The following is a 9,432-nucleotide window of genomic DNA, read 5'->3' as shown; positions in this document are numbered from 1 at the left end:
AGCTGACACCGCAACCATATGAAATATTTGCCATACAACAGCTTCAGAAGCAGCGTGGGATCATGCTTTCATGAACGGCTTCTTGGCAGCCCTCCTTATTTGAGGCGAAATGCCTCTTCATCCAATTCCTATCGCAAAATTTGAAAGTGTTAAACAGTAGGGCATTTGAAAATGAATAAACCCACAAAGTTTCATGGACTGAGGGTCAGAGACATGTCTGTGGAATGATCCTGATGTATACTAGTGAAAGATTTGGTTCTTACAGTGTAAAATTCATTTCTTTTCGAATAGCAACATCATTTGTTAGCACTGTGTAGATTTGACGGCTGTTTTCCTGAAAAAATGTTTAGATTTTGCTTCCTGGCAGTCAGATCCAAGAAGCTGTGCACAGTTCCTGGGGACCCAAGGGAAAGAAAACAATAAAAGACCTTTTCAATAGCACAAGTAGAAAAATGGAATATTTCTCTCATCAGAAAGCTGAGCACAATAAATGTGTTTTTGTTCTGTTTAATATATTCACATACTGAATTAGTATCCTACTTTTACATTTTCTGTGAAATGGAAGTTCTGAACAATCCATATGAATGAGCTATGTTTTAAGTTAAAACATCAAAGAGAGTGTGCTGCGACTTCAAACATGAAAAATAATTTTATTGGAGTTAAAAGTTGACTTTGAAGTCAAAATTTTAATGAGAAAGTCAAAACAATACATTGCATTTCGGTCTGTAGCTAATCTCAAGTGTTTTCATGAAAAGTTCTCTTAAGTATGTATGATTTCCTGAGGCATTTTAGGTTTTGGTGAACTGATGTTTTCTGAAGGAACATTTCCTACAAGACTTTTGGAGGAGTAGATCTATTTTTCAATTATTTTATAAAAGTAAACAAAATAGACGATTTAGTTCTTTGCTTGAAGACATATAAGGAGACTTTCTGAAAAAAATCTGTGTAAGAGCAGAGAAAATTTGATACCATGAGTGAAATAGTCCAAGATATTCCGGAAAGCCATCTGGCACTTTAAATACCTCTACTGGGACTTTCAACAGAGGGGAAATGAGATGTGTAAATGTGGACTGGGACTTGGGAATCTGTACACTGATATTTTTGCATTTCCATTTTACCAGTCCTAGGTACATTTGAAGACGCTGTTTTAGAGTTCAGTAGTACTGATCAGTTCGTGACATCCCCAGGCACATCCACTAAAATGGGGTTGTGCATTAGGCTGTTGCGATGGAGGGGAATTGTCTTTTCCCTGCTGATCATGTATATGCGTATTTGAATTTCGCAAATATGACAAGGCGGTATGGTGGATCAGCATCTCCTCTCCGCTGTTTCCCAAATCTTAAATGTTTACATGAATTTCACCCTCCATTAGACAACTTCATGGAAAGAAAACGCTTCATGAACTATAAATTATGAGAACGTCACTTCTGGACAGGAATTTCTTGAGCTGTAATGTGTTGGACACAAAATGGCTATATTTGTTCAGATCTAGGGTCTACCCTGCCTGGTATTCTGTCTCCAAAATTGGCCATCAGTGAACACTAAGGGATGAGTAAATATATAATTCCTTCAAACATTTTCCTATACTTCACCTAATTTCCTAGCCTTTAGCTATCAGATTTCAGACTTCCCAAGCCTGATGTGATTTCGTTGTTTGGCAGTCCCTAATGGATCTCCCTTCCAAGTAGTGTTCAACTTCCTCTTGAACCTATAAAAACTTCTTACATACCAGGGTCTATTATCCACTGTGTGAGAAACCACCTCCATTTCTTTCCTCTGTTTCCTGCTAGCGTTGTTTGATGACCCCTTGCTCTCGTACATTTTGAAGTCATATCTCTGCAAGTCTTGTCCAGTTCTTATGTTCTGCCCAAGGCGTTCACAACTGGGCGCAAGTGAAGACAGAATGCAACGCTAGATGGATGTTTGGTGTGAGTTAACCTTACACACCCATTTTTACATCCTTGCATATGCATCTGAGGCAATTTCACTTATGTCCTGAGAGCGTTGCTCCCTCCTCACTTTCACCAAGGAGCAAGTTCCTTCAGCCTTGTGCCCAGAGCCACTTGAGTGGAAACCAGGGGAAAAAGGCATTGTTTTTTTCTGCATGCCAGAGAAGAAAGAACCAAACGCTACTTGTCTTTAAGCTTGGTAAAAATGCCTATCCGAAACAGAGCCTTCCAATGACTCCCAGACCACAACTCGGAAGCCTTTTGTGCAGCCAGCAGGGATGCGATGTGCGCAATTTATATGCATCTCCTCACACCCAGCCAACCATTTTACTGCCAGCACCATTGCTGGCAAATGACTCTTAAGGTCATATGCTGCATTTTCATGATCTGCAAATCACTTCATAAAGGCATTTTACTGTCCCTCAACCCATAAAACTGCTAAATTCAGAGGCAAGCGGACAGGCAGCCCTTTTGCATTAAGTAGATGCTGGCAGTTAAACTGCATTAATGTCCAGTAAGGTGCAACGGAGGCATTAACCATACTGATAGCCTGTCTGCACGTTCCTTACAGAATTGAATATCTTGATGTGATAAAGGTCTTGTAGCCTCAAAATTAAGGCTATCTTCTGGCAGTGCTTGAGTTTCTCAAAACAAGGATATAATTGATGTGTATTTTTCACAGGAATTCCTTTCCCTCTACATGGTGTAGGCTTTTACATTAGCACTGATCAGCTGCCCTGTTGTTGGACCAAGACCTGTCCCATGCTGGGTACCATACAAATCCACAATAAAAACAGAAGTTTTGTTCCTGGAGTTGCGTTTAGCAGAATTCATTAGTAATGTTACTTTGTCACTATGAAGTAGATAAAATGCGAGACAGAATCCCCTTTTACCCTAGGCAGGCTATGCAGCATACCCAGAATGGACTGTCCATGCCACAAAATACCAATGAGGAAAATAAGGTCTCAGTGCCAAGAATATAGAAATTAATTGCTGCCTAAACCATGTGGGGCTTATTTCTTTCATGATTTTATTCTTCGTGTTACTGGAGTTCAGTACCATGCCCATATGTACGTCTAATCACTTTGGCTTCCATTTCTTGGTAATCTCATGTTTAAAAATAAGATCAGTGTACTTTTTCAAGCTTTGTCTATTGTTTTGTTTTTAATGGCTGGTGGTTATTTGGTAGGATTTGGATTTTGAATTAGGTTTCTGGGTTTGTGTGTGCAAAAAGGACTCATGTTTAGGGACTGGCTTCTCATCACTCTCTGAAAAAACAAGTCTTTTCAATGCATCCCCAGCCAGCTATAAACCACTAGTTGTAAACCAGTCCTAAGCTCACAGGTCCAAGGCATCCACACTGCACCCCTGTGCATAGCCGGATCCAATAAAGCAGCCACCTTGGTAGGGTCTGCCAGTCGCAACTGTGATTTGAATAGTGATAATTATTCCTATCTCTATCATCTTGTGCCAGCCTGAAAACTCCACTCTTTCTCTGTTCGCAATCTCTAGGTTAGGTTTTACCTAGTCAGATTCATGGACTAGTTCATTTATAAGTCAGTTCCTCCAGTCCCCTAATTAACCCAGTTGTTCTCCAAGTTCCCTACTTCCCATCAGAGCCTTTTTTATCCAGCTGTGATGATGTGAAATTTGGGAGTAAAATGTATACCCTGCCATTCCTCATTCTGTTTCCTCTGTGAAAGGTTAATTAAAAAGCCTTGGAGAAATCTTCAGAAACCAGCTTCCTGCTGCATTTGGTAATTCCAAATGCTTACAGCAGATGGGGCTGGTATAGTGCTGTAGGGAGACCATGGAGCTGCTCTACACGCTTGTCCACTTCTTCCCTAGGAGGAGTCCACCACTAGTAGCTTGGGAATTTTTCCACACAAGATAGGCAGAAGGTCTCAAATAGTCCATGCAAGTGGCAGCAGCTACAACCCCTGCTCTGTTTTTCCATTTCAAAGGTGGCCTGCAGGAGTGTTCTCCAGACCTTGCATGGAGCCAACTGCAGGGCCTACAAATCCTTGAACTGGGCAATAGAATATGTATGACCTTGTTGGATTTTAATAAATACCAGTAGGATTCTTTTTGTTGTCTGATTCTCAATGACAAAAAGGTCCATGTGCTTCATATCCTCAAGGTTTTCTTGAAGGCCAGGAGTGTCTTTCCTCCCTTTGGAAGAATGCTACGTACTTCACGATATCCCTGCATCCTTGTGGCTAGTGCCTAAGGGACAAAAAACATTATCAAGAGTTTTTTGTAATTTCAATGAAATTCTGAGATTACATTGCAAGCGTTGTCAACAAGATTTTTTTGTCTCCTCCATAACACTTTCTCCTGCCTTTCATTCCTCTCAGAAACAGGCTGTTCAAACACAACCCCGCCAGCAATCCACTTTTAAACAGTCGTATCACAAGCTTCCTCAAGATGCTATTGACTGAGCTGCAAACTAATCTTCCTCTATACCCCCTCACTCTCCTTAGTAACCAAGACAACCCTCAGTGGATAGGCAAAGGGATGTGTAAAAAGGGCAGTGCTGTTAGATCCGGTGAGGCGTTGAAGGAAAGGCAGCCTTACTCCGCCTGCATTCAATATTTCCAAAGATAAGACACACTATTTTAAATGGAAGAGCTTGTCTAGGAGTAGCAGTGCCACTTTGGCTAATGCAAACCCTTAACACAGATGCCCTTCTGTGGGGAAAACTGCATTTACACAAGTATAGATTATTCCTATATGGGAAAATAATACATCTTACTCAGATACAGAACTTCTTTACACTATATTTACATTTCTGTTATACAGGAATAGCTGTGCAGGCTACAGTAGTCCCACCTCTCTCCAATACGCAGGAACTAATTGTAGACAAGACTTCAATGAGGTTGTAAAAAGACAGAGAAGGAGGAGAATGAAGCAAAGAAAGGAAAAAGGATCTTCCCAGAGCATGAAAGATGAAGCTAATCAACTGCCTCCATCAGCTGAAACTTTTGAAAGACAATTTGACAGTTTTCATACGGAAAGAAAAGAGATTTTTATGCAGGCGGTAGAAAAATCCTGTTTTGCTTCCCCAGGAATAATATCAGGTAAAACAATTGAATTCGTGTGGTTGCTTTCTGGCTGCTTTGAACAATGTTTCTGAGGCAGGATGAAAAACATCACTTCAAATCTACATTTCTCTTTCTGATATTTTTTCCCATACACTAGAGTTCAAATCAAGCCTGTTTTGTGAATCATGGTGATTTTTTTTTTTTTTTTTTTTTTTTTTTTTTTTTTGAGGCTTGATGCACAGGACTCTGGCACAGTTTTGGGGCTGGTAGCACCCGGGGCAGGGGCCAACATAATCTGCTTGCAACGTCAAAGGATTGCAGGATTCTCTGCTTCGTTCTTGGCGGTAATACTGCTCTCCGTCAAACAGGAGTCACGGATTAAATAGTTTATCTCCTGTTTGTCTGCGCGCTTAAAACCCACTACTGAGCCGTGAGGTCCTAAATGGTCAACAAGAAGCTCAAGGCCTGCGAGACACGGAGGAGTTCAGACAGCGGGGGGAGCTGAGCTTTGGTACGCCAAGCTGAACTGCATCCTCACAAACCTAATTGGACCCGTCGTTTTTCCTCCCAGCCTCTGAGGCTGTCCCTCAGCACCAATTGGGAAAATGCTGGGACTGATGCCATGTTTGTGGGTTGTTTTTCCCCTCCTGTCAGTATCAAAGTTACAGGCTGAGCGAGCAGTGCATTGATTATTGAATTATTTAACGATCCCTCTTGCGTCTCTGCTTTTGCTTCAGAAAGCCGTTATGTGCAGCATGTTACCTTGGCTGACAGCTGGTGTCTGACGTGCTACCAGAAATTGGGAAGAGAATCTTATTTACTTATGAAACTGTAGCAACAAAATTATTTGGGATTCAGCTTCTTTTAGATTCACCGGTTATTAGCATGAAAACTTCCTGCATAAGGTTTGCTGTTGAATGGGAGTTCAAGCTTTTTCTCCCTCCCCACCCTCTGGTGATGCTGGTGGCAGCTGCACAGCTAAAGATGAGTGGAAAGAATAGAGATGAGAGGTCCTAATTCTCCCCTGGGTTGCACAGATGTGGAGCCAAGAGTAGTCCCATCATCAGAGGACACCCATGCTGAACTGGATCAGACAGGTGATATCTAGAGGTGATAATACATGTTTTTCACACAGCACAGACTTTACATATCCCAAAGGATTTAGGTATTTGCTGGAATTCTGTCTGCCTGTGTGATGCACGAATATGTTTGTATTTCAGTCTGCTCTCCAGATGACACTGCAATTTGGAGGGAGAGGGGATGTGTATGTTCGCAGTTGTGTGTGTGCTAAGAAAGTTCTGCTTCGAGACAAGCACTAAGAAAGTAAAGGACTTGGTTTGGATTGAGCTCTCCTGAGAACTGGGTATGTGACCGTGCATGTTTCCAAAAAAAGCTACATAAATCAGTTGTTTTACCTCGATTATCAGGTGTATGGTCTGCAGGTCACAGTTGGACCACCCAGTGTATAGGCAGCCTTCAATTCTGCAGGATATCATTTTTCCTCTTTCAGAAAAATAAGTTTCTTAGATCTGCAGAGAGTAATCAGTGGAGCATTGCCATCCTGAGTCTGCAAGACAGCTTCAGCCAACCAGATTTTCCTTCCTCTTTAGCAGTGTACCAGAATATCAGTCCTTAAGGTATTTCAGCATCCACATTAGGGGTAGGAGGTACTTCACCTGCTTTTGGACACCTGTACTGAGTAGACCTGTACTTCCAAACTACCCATTTCACATACTCCATAGGGTCTAAACATAGACCAGTATCATCTGAGTCTATTTAAATGCCCACTTTAGGTTGAGGTGACCTGCACTTTAGAAGTGTCTCCTTTTCTCCCTAGGCTGCAGCAGAAGTTTGGGTAGCTTCTTTAGAGGTGGACACCTGCATTTGGTTGTGTGAGTCTCACCTGACCTGTTTCACTGAATAACTTAGCTCTTCAGCAGGAGCTGCAAAATAATATACGCCTGGGAAAACAGGCTCAAGAGCACCACATCAACTAGGACAGTCCCTGATGTAGCCACCTTTGGGACTGAAAAACAGATTGAGGCAAAGAAGCAGAAGCTTTCATTAAACTAGGTGACTCAGCTGGTGTGAGGGTGATACCTGCATGTGGCATTTCTCTTATTTTTCCAGCAGTGAATTCTACACTAGTGGATTGGGACTTAATGAGAGGTCAGATCTTGGCAGTGTAGACAAACCTATAGCATGTATCACAGCAGTTCCTTAGCATAAACATTCACATCTTATCATGTGTGTGCACAACGTGTCACAGCAAGGCCCAGCAAGGATCTCAGCTGCATCTGATGCTATGGGGATATAATAAATCAGTAGATCAGGGTCCAGCATGGCTCTTCAGTCTCATGCTTCTATCTCTGCAATGAAGAATGTAATGTTACCCCAGGGAGCTGTAATCTAAACCGGATGGCATTGCTGCCTGGCTGCCAGCCAGCTAAAGGCTTGTTTTCCTTCACTGTGTTCCTCCTCTTATTGTCCAAAGTGTATTTTGTTATTTCCCACTTTAGGTGTAGCGCATTCTCTTAAGAGAAAGCATGCAGAGCTGACAGGAGGTTGAATGCTGTTAGTCTGCCCCTTGGTGCACTCAGCAGGGAGGCTGTTTTCCAGCTGGGTCATCCCTGCGGTGCGTTGGGATTTCCTGTTTCTAGGAGGCAGCAAGCACGAGCCGTCAGACAGACAGTGCTGTGCAAATGCAAGTGCCTCCGGCTGAGACACGTGACATAGTCTGACAAGTCCCCAGTAAACCTCCTGCTACCAGCGAAGCGATACAAAGAATATAAAGTGGAAATGTGTGGAATTACAGACCTTCAGCAGCCCAAGCTTCAGGGAGAAGATAAGTCCTATTACACTCATGTGATAGGACTACAGAGACTCAATTCAGCCTCCCGGACTCCCTCTTGTACTTTGCTCCAAGCATAACCTTGGGGAAACCATTTCATTTCTCTGCTCCTCAGTTTAGCCTTCAGCAGCACACAGGGATACATGGCCTCATAAATACGTTACAGGGCATAGCTGAGCAATGATCATACGATGTGCACCAGCGCAAAGTGGGACAGATATATGGGCTGCTCCTTCTCAGCTCTGCCTCTCCTAGGCTGCTCCATGGTAGGGAGGCAGTGTGTGTCCCCAGGCAAATGGCATCAGTACGGCCCAGTGTTAGAAAACTTAAGCCCAAAGAACACATCCAGTGGGTACCTTTTATATACGTTTAGTCTGTCCCTCTTTCCACATACATCCTCTCATTAATTATTAGTTGTGACCGGGAATCTATCTTGCACTTTCTAGATAAGTGAATATGACATCATTTACAGCGCTCTGTGCTCAGGTCGTGCTGGAGCTAGACATCTTCCTTGGTAGTGTTATATTTTGTCTGCATCTCCTTCTCCATACTTTACTATTGCATATCATGTAGTCTTTTGTTTACTCCTTTGATGGACTGTAGGCATCCTGCTCATTAATCTCTTAACCAGCTCCTCTAACTCAAGCTCCTTTTCACTTCACCTATTCAGCTAAAAGAATTAGACACCTTATTTTTCAGGTCTTCATAACATGGCTTTAGTATGTTTACAAATAATAATAATAATACAAGTAATAACTTTATAAAGTGATTAATTTATAATTTGATCATTGTGCAAGGATCTGCTCACTGTTGCCTTCGCTCTTCACTGAGGAGCAGAAGCATCTCAGTCTCTGATTGATGTACCTGTCATCTACAATTGTCCTTGGTGACTGTGCCAAATCAAGGGGATCTATAAAACTTTATTTCCTCTGCAAAGCTTTCCACCAAAAATACATCATCTTCTGCATCAAAGCCATGTGGAATCAGGGCATCATCTTTGCATAAGAACAGTGATAAATGAGACTAGTATGGAAAGGCTGGCACTTGCTGCTGTATCATGGTCTAGTCCAGCGCTGCTCTGGTCTGCACTAATGATGCTTAGATAAATTCAAAATTTCCATGGAGGAGACTGGGGCCCAGAATTCAGGCCCAGCTAGAATTATATAGTGGCCTTAATTCTCTAAATGAGCAGATCAGCTTTTTCTAGAAGAAAATGAGAAGGCTTGAGTGTGGCCAAGGATGGGAAAAAGCACATCTGAGGCGGCTGTAAAATGCGCTGTTCCCCTCGTGACTGGTGCTCTTCTGGTTGGGCCTACAGTCTGGTTATCACTGTGGTCCTCATGCTCGGCCCATTTTAGTCCCTAGCCCCAGCACTCCTCTCCCATATAGGCACGGAGGCTGTGCTGCTCCGAACACCTTCCACTCAATTATTTAAAATTCAGTTGCTATGGAACTGCTCAAGGCGATCAGTTTAAAGAAAATGCAGATGGCCTCTGGTTTTGAGTTCCCGCTGTGCTTTGGTTAATTTGGTATGTGAAGGTATTAGGTTAATTAAATGCCATGTGTTGCATGGGGACTGACTGCATTT

This window comes from Rhea pennata, chromosome 1 (genome assembly GCF_028389875.1).
Source record: "Rhea pennata isolate bPtePen1 chromosome 1, bPtePen1.pri, whole genome shotgun sequence".
NCBI lineage: Eukaryota > Metazoa > Chordata > Aves > Rheiformes > Rheidae > Rhea > Rhea pennata.
The sequence above is the reverse complement of the archived record's forward strand: the minus strand, read 5'-3'. Positions refer to the sequence as shown.